We start from the raw sequence: 13,891 nt of genomic DNA, 5'->3' as shown, positions 1-13,891 counted from the left end.
ATACTATGGAATTCCTTCTTGAAGGTTATGAATTGCTAATAAAACACTTAAATGAAGAAGGGATGAACCTCTTTACAGTCATAGGAAATATAAAGTTGTAGATTGAAGTTTTAGAATTTTTATGCAGAGAAAAATACATAAACCATAAGTGACAATGAATTATAAATAAGATTTTAGGAGGGCATTTTGCTATTCTATAGCAATTTACAGTCACATGACTACTAGCTCACATTTTGGTATTATAGATGTTTACTTCTTTCTGTGAAGGTAAATTTGTTCTAAAGTTTCAACTAAAAATAAGATGTATATTCTTATGTAAACTAAGATTAAAAGCAGTGTTAATTGGGGAATTATACATCTGAGAATGTAAAAAAGTTCCTGCAAGCAAGGCATTTCCAAATAAGGTTTGGTGGTGAGCCTTCCTTTCAGCAAAGGAAGGTGAGTTTGCCCTAACTCAAAGTGGATAGGGAAGGGGTTTGTAAGACACATGCAGATATCAGACCATCAGGAGACAGGACCCGGAGTAGCTGTGCACCCAGGCCTTGCTCTACTGCCTCAAGTGGATGAGCGTGGCTAGAGACCAGGTCTTTTTTTAACCCACTCATTAGATCTTCCAGCAACAGGAGTCAATCAACACCTCACCAGGCTGGGATTCTCCATCTCTGCCTCTGTTTCTGCCTCTTCTCTCATAACCAAGCAATGCCCCTCTGTTCTGGATAATTTTCCTCTGTCTTCTATGCTTCCAGTAAGTTCTGCTCACTTCTGACTCTGATCCACAACTCTGCTCTCATAGCCCCTGCAGCATCATGTGCTTCTCTCTGCAGAAACATCTAGTCCTGCTATTGTCTGCTGCAACAAAAGACAGAGTGTGCTACAAGTGATTTGTTGGCTGTTATTAGCCTTGCTGGGCAGAGCCCAGTGCTGGGCCACTCCCTAAAGTGCTGGCCAGCCTGCCTTCTGGCCACTCGGGGGGATTTCCTTGGTCCAATCTGTATCTGTAGGATCTACAACCAGAGATTCAACCAACCTCAGATTGGAAAATATTTTTAAAAGATTGCATGTGTAGTGAACACATACAGACTTTCTTGTCCTTATTCCCTAAATAACAAAACTATTTACAAAATGGATTAAAAAGGAAGATCCAACAATTTGTTGCTTACGGGAGAACCATCTCACTGACAGAAATAAGCATAGGCTTAGGATGAAAGGCTGGAAGAAGATTTACCAAGCCAATGGCCCCCGAAAACAGGCAGGAATAGCAATACTTATCTCTGACAAGGTAGACTTCAAACCTACATTGATCAAATGAGATAAAGAAGGACATTCCATATTAATAAAAAGGGAAATAGACCAAAAGGAAATAATAATTATCAACCTATATGCACCCAATATCAATGCACCCAATTTCATCAAACATACCCTGAAAGACCAAAAAGCATATATTAGCTCCAACGCAGTGGTTGTGGGAGACTTTAACACCCCATTATCATCAATAGATAGGTCATCCAAACAAAAAATCAATAAAGAAATTCAAGATCTAAAATATGCAATAGATCAAATGGACCTACTTGATGTCTATAGAACATTTCATCCAACTTCTACACAATATACATTCTTCTCAGCAGCCCATGGAACCTTCTCCAAAATAGATCATATCCTAGGGCACAAAGCAAGCCTCAGCAAATATAAGAAAATAGAAATTATACCGTGCATACTATCTGATCACAATGCAATAAAACTAGAACTCAACAACAAAAGTAAAGGCAAAAAACATGCAAACAGCTGGAAACTGAATAACTCATTACTTAATGAACAATCGGTCATTGATGAAATAAAAGAGGAAATTAAAAAGTTCCTGGAAGTCAATGAAAATGAAAACACAACCTACCGGAACCTATGGGACACAGCAAAGGCAGTCCTGAGAGAAAAGTTTATAGCCATGAGTGCATATATTAAAAAGACTGAAAGATCCCAAATCAGTGACCTAATGATACCTCTCAAACTCCTAGAAAAACAAGAACAAGCAAATCCTAAAACAAATAGAAGGGGAGAAATAATAAAAATAAGAGCTGAAATCAATGAAATAGAAACCAAAAAAACCATACAAAGAATTAATGAAACAAAAAGTTGGTTCTTTGAAAAAACAAACAAGACTGATAGACCCCTGGCAAACCTGACTAAAATGAGGAGAGAAAAAACCCAAATTAGTAGAATCAGGATGCTAAAAGGGAGATAACAATAAACACCATGGAAGCCTAATGTTAGAGAGTAACAACTTTCTGAACAGATAAATCAACTTAATTCACGTACCTGGACATGCTCCAGGAACTCATTATATCCTCCCAGAAGCAAACCCTTTTCTCCACGATCCAGCAGCTCTCTCCAGATGATGGGGGAGTTTTTGTGATTCCATTTATTCTCTTCACACACATTTTCAAGCCACTCCTATTGAATGGTACTCCAAGAAGAACAGTGTGTTAAATCTGCCTGAGAATTCAACTTAATACCATAGAATAAACACCAAAATACCAGCTTGTTTTTAATGCCACTGTGTACATGTAATATAATATATGTGTATATAATAATATAACCTTAAACAGTAAAATGTAAACACAGAAAACAGTGAAAAAGTTCAAAGTTAATAAATAAGAAATGATACTCTCCAAATTCACTGACCAGAAACAGGTAATGAATGTTACTGTTTTTGCTAAGAAGACCTGAGGTATAAATGTTTAACTGAAAAAAAGCTCAGGTATTCTTATTGGACTGATTTTTAAAGACTTTTTTCTCTTATTCTTATATATGAGATATTTCTGATTTTAGGGTCACATAAATTTTGGTATTTTCAAATCTGTGGGCATGGTTCATACTGAATTAATGAGCTAAATGTTATTTGGAGGTTTCTGATAACATTTATCGGAAAAAATTTATCATTGTCTAGTTTGGGTAGACCAGGCCTCCCAATGATGAGCTCTGAGTAGACACAGGAAGCTACATTCTTGTCCACAAAGTATAGAGCAGCAGTTTAAAACCATCTCATTATTGGAGACACATGTAATGAGGCTACCTTACAAGTAAATCTTGAGAACTAATTCCTCTTGTTGATGCTGAAGATCAGTATTCCATCTGAAAGCAAACAGTATGAGGATTCAAATTATAGCATAGCCTGGCCAGTGGACCACTAGGCCCAAGAAGGAAAGGGGCTCTATTCCAAAGGACCTTCAGCACCAAGCAGAATACGTTGATGTTTCTGCAGCAGCTGGAAGAATATGTTTAGGACTGGACCCTCGGAATGCTAAATCAAGAGTGGACTTTCAGGAGATAATGATAATGTATTGCTAGACAGACTCTTGGAAACTTCGAAAAAGTGATGACTCAAATAAAATTAAAATTAAAATGCCAGAACTGTGATGGATGTCAGTGGAAGAAGGGATCAACAGGCTAGTGGACGCAGTAGTGTGGGAGACTAGAAATCCTACTAATCAGTCATGTTCTCTGAAAGCGCCTCAGTGACACTACATTAAAGCCCTGGATGCATTGCAGAGAGGGTCCAAGTGTTACTGAGAAAACCACTGTGTCGATTCCAGGCCAGGGCTGTTAAAGGGCACACTGTTACAGAGCTCTGCTCCCTGGTAATGGGAATGATAAAATCTGGAAGTAATGAAGCTGGGAGGGGACAGTGTCCCCACCCCAGAGAGCATCTCTTATGAAAGAAGAACTAACTAATCCGGTGGATAAGATAATAGATAGTGGCACGCACAGTGGACTCACTGAAGAGATAGATGTTATGCAACCAGCTCATAAGGAAGGACTGAAGATCGACAGACCCTGGCAAACTTGACTAAAATGAGGAGAGAAAAAACCCAAATTAGTGGAATCAGAAATGCAAAAGGGGAGATAATAACAAACACCATGGAAGTCCAGGAAATCATCAGAGACTTCTTCGAGAACCTATATTCAAATAAATTTGAAAATCTTAAAGAAATGGACAATTTCTAGATACATATGAGCATCCAAAACTGAACCAAGAGGAAATTAATCACTTGAATAGATCTATAACACAAAATGAAATTGAAGCAGCAATCAAGAGTCTCCCCAAAAAGAAAAGTCCAGGACCTGATGGATTCTCTGCTGAATTCTATCAGACCTTTAAAGAAGAACTGATACCAACCCTCCTTAAACTGTTCCATGAAATAGAAAGGGAAGGAAAACTGCCAAACACATTTTATGAAGCCAGTATTACACTTATCCCAAAACCAGGCAAAGACACCTCCAAAAAGGAGAACTAGAGGCCAATCTCCTTAATGAACATTGATGCATAAATCCTCAACAAAATAATGGCAAACCGAATTCAACAACACATCAAAAAGATTATTCACCACAGCCAAGTAGGCTTCATCCCAGGAATGCAGGCGTGGCTCAACATACAAAAACCAATAAGCATAATAAACCACATTAACAGAAGCAAAGACAAAAACCACTTGATCATCTCAATAGATGCAGAAAAAGCCTTTGATAAGATCCAACGCCATTTCATGATAAAAGCTCTAAGAAAACTAGGAATAGAAGGAAAGTACCTCAACATTATAAAAGCTATATATGACAAACCTACAGCCAGCATTATACTTAACGTAGAAAAACTGAAACCATTTCCTCTAAAATCAGGAACCAGACAAGGATGCCCACTATCTCCACTCTTATTCAGCATAGTACTGGAATTCCTAGCCAGAGCAATTAGGCAAGAAGAAGGAATAAAAGGAATACAAATAGGTAAAGAAGCTGTCAAAATATCCCTATTTGCAGATGACATGATCCTATACCTTAAAGACCCAGAAAACTCTACTCAGAAGCTTCTAGACATCATCAATAGCTACAGCAAGGTAGCAAGATATAAAATCAACATAGAAAAACATTAGCATTTCTATACACTAATAATGAACAAACTGAAAAAGAATATATGAAAACAATTCCATTTACAATAGCGTCAAAAAAAATCAAATACCTAGGTGTAAACCTAACAAAAGATGTGAAAGACCTCTACAAGGAAAACTATAAACTTCTGAAGAAAGAGATTGAGGAAGACTATAGAAAGTGGAGAGATCTCCCATGCTCATGGATTGGTAGAATCAACATAGTAAAACTGTCTATACTCCCAAAAGTAATCTACATGTTTAATGCAATTCCCATCAACATTCCAATGACATTCATTAAAGAGATTGAAAAATCTACTATTAAATTTATATGGAAACACAAGAGGCCACGAATAGCCAAGGCAATACTCAGTCAAAAGAACAATGCTGGAGGCATCACGATACCTGACTTCAAACTATATTACAAAGCAATAACAATAAAAACATCATGGTACTGGCACAAAAACAGACATGAAGAACAGTGCAACAGAATAGAGGATCCAGATATGAAGCCACACAACTATAATCAGCTTGTCTTTGACAAAGGTGCTAAAAATATATGATGGAGAAAAAGCAGCCTCTTCAACAAAAACTGCTGGGAAAACTGGTTAGCAGTCTGCAAAAAACCGAAAGTAGATCCATGTATATCACACTATACCAAGATTAACTCAAAATGGATCAAGGAGCTTAATATCAGACCACAAACTCTAAAGTTGATACAGGAAAGAGTAGGAAATACTCTGGAGTTAGTAGGTATAGGTAAGAACTTTCTCAACGAAACCCCAGCAGCACAGCAACTAAGAGATAGCATAGATAAATGGGACCTCATAAAACTGAAAAGCTTCTGCTCAACAAAGAAATGGTCTCTAAACTGAAGAGAACACCCACAGAGTGGGAGAAAATATTTGCCAGCTATACATCAGACAAAGGACTGATAACCAGAATATATAGGGAACTCAAAAAACTAAATTCTCCCAAAACTAATGAGCCAATAAAGAAACTAAACAGAACTTTCTCAAAAGAAGAAATTCAAATGGCCAAAAACACATGAAAAAATGCTCACCATCTCTAGCAATAAAGGAAATGCAAATTAAAACCACACTAAGATTCCACCTCACCCCTGTTAGAATAGCCATCATTAGCAACACCAACAACAACAGGTGTTGGCGAGGATGCGGGGAAAAAGGAACCCTCTTACACTGTTGGTGGGAATGTAGACTAGTACAACCACTCTGGAAAAAAATTTGGAGGCTACTTAAAAAACTAAACATTGATCTACCATTTGATCCAGCAATACCACTCTTGGGGATATACCCAAAAGACTGTGACACAGGTTGCTCCAGAGGCACCTGCACACCCATGTTTATTGCAGCACTATTCCCAATAACCAAGTTATGGAAACAGCCAAGATGCCCCACTATTGATGAATGGATTAAGAAAATGTGGTATCTATACACAATGGAATTTTATGCAGCCATGAAGAGGAACGAAAAGTTATCATTAGCTGGTAAATGGATGGAGTTGTAGAACATCATTCTGAGTGAGGTTAGCCTGGCCCAAAAGACCAAAAATCATATGTTCTCCCTCATATGCGGACATTAGATCAAGGGCAAACACAACAAGGGGATTGAAATTTGATCACAAGATAAAAGCGAGAGCCCACAAGTGAGATATGAGGATAGGTAAGACACCCAAAAAACCAGATAGCATTTGTTGCCCTCAATGCAGAGAAACTAAAGCAGATACCTTAAAAGCAACTGAAGCCAATAGAAGGGGACCAGGAACTAGAGAAAAGGTGAGATCAAGAAGAATTAACCTAGAAGGTAACACAAATGCACAGGCAATTATTGTGAGTCAGCTCCCTGTATAGCTGTCCTTATCTCAACCAGCAAAAACCCTTGTTTCTTCCTATCATTGCTTATACTTTCTCTTCAACAAAATTAGAGATAAGGGCAAAATAGTTTCTGCCAGGTAGCGAGGGGATGGGGGTGGTGTGGGTGGTAAGGGAGGGGGTGGGGGCAGGGGGGAGAAATAACCCAAGCATTGTATGCACATATGAATAATGAAACAATAAATAAATAAATAAATAAATAAATAATAAAGATGGGAGTGAGAGCAGGGGTTAAAGTATAATAGAGGAGTAAGTTTGGCCAAAATGCATTATACTCATGTATGTAAACACCACAATTAAACCTCTTTGTACAATTAATTTTTATTAATAAAAATATATTTTACAAAGTGGAGAAAAAAAAAGATTGCATGTGTAGTGAACACATACAGACTTTCTTGTCCTTATTCCGTAAATAACACAATACAACTATTTACACAGCATTTGCATTGTATCAAGTATATCAGCAATCCAGAGATGATCTAAAGTATATAATAGGATATACACAGGTTATGTGAAAATCTACCCCAATTTACATAAAGGTCTTCAGCATTCATAGATGTTGATGTCTGCGGAGGTCCTTGAACCAATCCCCAGTGGATGTCAAAGGACAACTGTACTTATCAGTTTATTACAATGACAACAGCCCACTTGAAATAGAACACTTAAAGCAGTTCTATGTCAGCTCTAGAATGAATTGCTATTATAGCGTCTCTGCCCCCTTACAAGGGTCTCTCCACTGAGGGATCTAAAGGAACATGGATCAGATCATGTTTCTCTCCTGCACAAAGCTTCCCAAAGCTTTCCCACTGTACTTAGAAGACAACCTACCCACCTTCACCTTCCCAGAGCCAATACGTGCCACCTGATCAGACCCCTGCTTCCTTTTTAATGTTATCCAGGAATTCTTTCCCACTCGTTCATCACACTTCAACCATCCCAGCCTTCCCTCTTTCCCTCAAACACTACAGCTCTTTCCTCAGTTCAGAGTATTTGCCCCTGCTATTCCTGATACCTGGAACTCTCTTCCTTCAGCTTTTCTGAGACTGGACTGCCTCCCATCCTTGGGTCCCAACTTGAATATCAGCTCCCCAAAGAAGTCTTCCCTGACCAAGTGAATCAGAAACTGTAGAGGTAGCATACTCTTGACTTGGCAAACCATTGACTAAAAAAGCATAAGGAAAGAATTACAGTATAAACCAGGGAGATCCTGAGTTCTAAGAGACTTACACACCATTACAAATTTATTTGGATAAATAAACACCCGATGTATATATTTGTGCATGGTTTGGGATAAGTCCCTTAAAGAAAAGAGAATAAAGCAAAGACTAATGATGATAGTGGGCCATAAGCCCAGAGGTTCACAAAATTTCATTTGTTTATTCATTTAGCAGAGCAGTGGCAATGGCCAGGTGTGGCTGAGATGCGAAAGTCAGGGAATGCACCCTGTCTTCTTGAAGCAGCCATGAGTTGACTTGTAAAGAAGAGGTATCTGAGGATCTGGGTGAGGGAGAACCGAAGCAAAGGTCTTGAAGCAGAAAAGAGCTTGGGGTGTTTGAGAAACAGAAGAGAGAGCATTGCATTTACAGCATAAGAGCCAGGGATGGGGAGAGAGCTGGGTGTAGGATTAGACAGGAGGCAGGTTCTACACGGCCATGGCAGACAGTCTGGATTTCATCACCTTGCAGTGAGCAGCAACCAGAGGGTTTTAAGCAGCCAGGTGATGTGCAGGATTTTCAGTTTTGAGCGATCATGCTGAGAGCTGTGTGGAGAGACCGTGAACATAGGGGTATAACTGACAGTGTCCATTACACACTTATGGGGTATGCATTCTACCAAGCATAGCTTTAAGCCCTCGATAAGCGTTCACTCACCAAATCCTATAATGCCCCATGACCACCCATTTTGTGAGTGAGGCAACTGAAGCACAGAGAGGACATAACACTCCTGAGAGCACACAGCTGGTACATGGCAGTCGGGACTTAAACCCAGGCAGCATGAATTCAGAGTCTGGGCTCATAACAACCAGGCTAAAATAGGCACGCTATTCCTGCCTTCCCAACTGACAAAGGGCTGCTTTGAGCTTAAAATAGCCTGCTCTAGTAAAGTGCTGTGAATATTAAGAAGGTTACTGTGTGAATTTAACAATGTCATTATATGGTATAAATATAACTCATTAAACAAAGTATAATGAATTGCCTCCTAATCTTTTGTATATTGTGGTTAAAAGCAGCACTAATATTTGCAGCAAGAAAAACAATTAGCACATTCATTAAGTAGAGTCCTGCTTACACTTCACTCATTAACTTTAATCATCTATGAAATGCTTAAACTAAGCTAACCCATCAGCACCAGGGCCATTAGTGCCTGTCAATACATGGTGATGCTCTAATTTTTAGGATATGTTTTAATCTTGAAGACTAACAAAGAAACCGCTTAGTCACTATTTTCCCTTTTTAAAATTTTTTTTGGCAATACTGGGGTTCAAACTCAGGACTTTGTGCTTGCTAGGAAGGTGCTGGACCTCTTCAGCCATCCCTCCAGCCCACTATTTTCCCTTAATGGCACCTACCATCAAGATATTGAATATTGTTTAAACTTAAAAATTATTATCCTTCACAATAGCACCATAAACTGGACCCAGATTAGCGGTTGCATTTATTTTCCTTCACTTCCTCAAATATTATAACTTTTATTTGGCCTTTAAAGTGAAATATACATTCTGAAATGGAACATATTGATATTTCTCATGTGGTATAGTTCTTATGTCTATATTAACATGAAAGACTCTATGTGTGATGCAACATAATCAGGACCACTTAGAAGCGTGCTTCTTAATCTTCAGGGGAATTACAGGCACTTTTTAAGAGTCTGAGCACAGTACAGACCTCCTTCCAAGAGAAATGGGCATATACATGTATAGAATTTAGGAGGTTAATATAGTTCCTGAAGTATATCATCTGATCACTAAGAACTCAGGGTTAAGAATTTATGCTTGTAAGTTTGCCTTGACTATTTTGAGGTGACTAAAGTTTGTCACTAATTGATAGTAAAAGCCCTTCTTTAAGGAAGAATGTTAGCTGATATATGGAAGAAAGAAAAACATTTAATGTAGACCTGGTTTTAGATGTCTTAAGTATGCTACTTTCTCAGGAAATAGAAGAGCATTGTGTTATGTAGGAGAACATTCTTATTTTTAGGAGATGCATGTTAAGAAATTTAAGGATGTAGGGTAGTAATGAAAAGGTTCAACAAAATAGATGGCTGCTGATAGGTAGATGATAGATAGATACATAGATAGATAGATAGATAGATAGATAGATAGATAGATAGATAATGGGTAGATAGATGATGGATAGACAGATGATAGATAGATAGATAGATAAATAGATAGATAGACAGATGAAGTAAGTATGGGGAGGCACTTAACAACTACAGAAAATATGTGACAGGGCTAGGTGTGGTGAGGTGCACCTGCAATCCCAGCACTTCAGAGGCTGAGGCAGGTGTATCGGGTTACAAAGCAAGATTCTATTAGGAAGAAGGAAGGAAGGAAATAAATAAATTAGGTAGTATACATTTGGTTTCTATTTTACCATTCTTGCAAAATCTGGAGGGAAAAATCCTAGTTCTGAGCATTTGGGGTATTAGGCAGGATAACATTAATGTAACTTTGCAGGTAGCACATGCCTGCAATCCCAGTTACTTGGGAGGCAGACACAAGAGGACGAGAGGGCTGGAGGAGCAGCTCAAGTGCAGCCAAAGACTCTGGGTTCAATACCCAGTACCATAAAAAAGAAATTATTGATGACATTTTAAAGTCTAGAGGAAAAGTAGAGTTTGCATGGACCTTGTAAAGTAGATCCTGATATTAGAAGATTCTAATGGAAATTTTTTCTACTGAAATAAGGTTAGAGAAAATGTCAATAAAAAGGAATGCTTCAAGTCAGATAATAAATTATCTCAATCCTCTTTCATTCAAATAAACGAACTTCTTTGCAGATTGGTTTATTTAATCTTTTGTGTATGTAGCTCTATGTATGTGCAATGTAGCAATGTCATTTTATTGTGTAGATACAACTCACTAAACAAAGTATAATGAATTTGTTCCAACCTTCTATTTATGGTGGTTGAAAGCAGCACTAGTATTTGTAGCAAAAGCAAACAATTAGCACATTCATCAGGTAGAATCCTACCATCAACTTTGGTCGCTAGATTACAAATGTCTTGAGAACTCTAATTAAGGTGTTGGTCTGATTTATGGTTTATGAGTATTTGTGAAAACCACCAGTCAGGGCAGTAGAACTGATGTTGAACAAGGCCCTCCCATTTTATCCAGAATCATTGGATGAACACAACTTTAATGCATGCCAGGATGTGTGACAAAAGCACACTCCTGGGTGAGATGACTAAATATTGTAAAGACATCAGTTCTCTAAATCTATATATGGATTCAATGTGATTCCAATCAAAATCTTAAACAGATAAACTCCTGGACCTTGACAAGCTGATGAAAAATTTGTGTTGAAAAATAAGGTTGCCAAGAATAGATACAACTTATCATAAAAAGAAGAAGACAGTTGAGTGATTTGTCACAGCAATGCTAAGCTCTGGTTACAAAACTGTATGATATTATTCTGCAATAAGCAAATAAACCAACAAAACAGAGTCTAGAAACAGACCCACACTTACATGGAAAATTAATATATGATAAAAGAGAATTTCCATATTCTTGAGGAATATGGAATATGATGTTTGGACAATTAACTAGGTGTATTGAAAATATGGAACAAGATCCCTTACAATATAACCCAAATTCAACTTCATTCAAGTTAAATTTCCAAGTAAAAGTTTTCTATATAGACTTATGTTAGGAAATCATTTTCTTTAATATGACTTAAAAATACCAGGGCCAGGCTTGGTAGATCATACCTGTAATTCAAGCTATGCAGAAGGCAGAGATTGGAGGATCACACTTCAAGGTGAGCCCAGATAAAAAAGTTACTGAGACCCTATCTCAAAAACAGGCTAAACACAGTAGTACATGCCTGTAATCCCAGCTACATGAGAGGAAGCAGTTTTTAAAGAAAGCAAAAAAGCACAAGATCCTATCTGAAAAGTAAACTAAAGCAAAAAGGGCATGGGGACGTGGCTCAGGTGTGGTAGCACACATGCCTAGCAAGTTCAAGGTCCTGAGTTCAAACCCCAGTATATCAAATAAGTAAATAAATAGATAAGCTCCAAAAAATATTGATATTCTAAACTACATTAAAGATAAAAACATCTAACAATTGAAAAACATTAGTTAATAGGTTAAAATAATCCATCAAATGGCAGGTGATAGCTGCAATTCATATAATAAAAGGATTAGCATGCAAAATATTCAGCTGTTACAAATAAGAAAGATAAACAACTCAATGGGCAAAAGGTAGATAAACATTTCACCAAAAAGGAAACCCATGGAGCCAATAAGTGTATGAAATGTTTCCCCTTGTTAGAAACTGAGGAAATGAAAATTAAACACAGAAAGTACCCTCCACGCCCCCAGATAGACAGGCAGCCATGCCGCAGGGCATGGAGCAGCAGGAACACTTGCTCACATCTGATGGGAGACACAGTGGCTCACCCACACTTCCCAGAAGGTAAAAAAATGCCTGTACCTTGTAGACCAGCTGTTGAATTCTCAGTGCATATCATGAAGAACTTTTACATGTGCACCAAAAAGACACATACAAAGGCATGCATAGCAATCTTTTCACAATAGAAGAAAACTGGAAATAAGTAAGTGTTCAGAATTCAAAACCAGGTAAGTAGTGTTAGAATTGCCCAGTGGAATACTACACAACAGTGGAAAAGAATGGAGCACAAGAATGAGGGCTTCATAGTCCAGTGAGGATAGCTCCTACAAATACAATGTGAAAAGCAAAATATAATAAGATTCCATTTTTATAAAGTTAAAAAATATGCAAAGCTCAATCATATGTTTTTAAGGAGTTACACATATGGAGTCAAATGTAAAGAAAAGCAAAGGAATGACAAACTTGAAATTCAGTACTATGGTGGTAGCTTCTGTGTTGAAATAGGGTTTTAATTTAATTTTCTAAGCCAAATAGTAAGACATGGTGTTTGTTTTATTGTTACTTTTTTTTTTTTTTTTTTTTGGTGGTACTGGGGATTGAACTCAGGGCCTCCTGGCTGCAAATCAAGTGCTGCACCACTCGAGCCACAGCCCAGTCCATATTATTACCTTTGTCACTTTACATCAGCAATTCTCCACTGTGTTTGACTGCAATGCACACTGTAAGAGGAGAGCACAGCTCCTGGCTTCTGCTGATTGGATGACACCAGCGCCACCCTCCCAGTTGTGTGTGACATTCAAAACACTCTACAGACATCACCATATGTTCCTTGGAGACAAAGTCATCTCTAATTGAGAACCTCTGCCTGACATACCTACCTTTCATACACATTCCTTTTCATGTATGAAACATTGCTCATTTTTAATTATTAAAAAAATTAAAACCTTTTACAGCCGCATTCATACAACTGGCTTATTGACTAACTGAGACTTGAGAGGACAAGCAGAAATATTTTACTCTTTCCCCACTGTTTCTTCCAACTCTTTATATGAATTTTATCTTTTCCTGTCTCTAGATGATACCTCAGACAGGTCCTAAGCTTTCTTGATCTACAAAAATGGCATTTTAATATGCCTATGCCCAATAAATGGGGAAGATTTATGGAGCTTTTGAGTAAGACACTCAGTTAACGAAGATGTCATTTCTTCCTAACTAAAGCACAGATTTAATAAAGTTGTAATCATAGTTCTAGCAGTAATTTCATTGACCTTCATAATGATTCCAAAATTAATTTGGAAAGATAAAAATTCAAACAGATAAGAAAGAGAAAGAGGATGGAGACTTGCCCCATTAGAAACTAGACTTCACATTAAGGAAAATAATTAAGATAGAACAGCAGTGGTGATGGGGGAGATGAATGAACCAATGGAAGAAAACAGAGAGCCCAGGATAACAGCTGTGGATATTAACCAAGATAAGGTACAGTGACACATTGGTCCCCAACTCTGGGAGAT

This window comes from Castor canadensis, chromosome 4 (assembly GCF_047511655.1).
Source record: "Castor canadensis chromosome 4, mCasCan1.hap1v2, whole genome shotgun sequence".
Lineage (NCBI taxonomy): Eukaryota > Metazoa > Chordata > Mammalia > Rodentia > Castoridae > Castor > Castor canadensis.
This window is presented reverse-complemented; position numbering follows the sequence as displayed.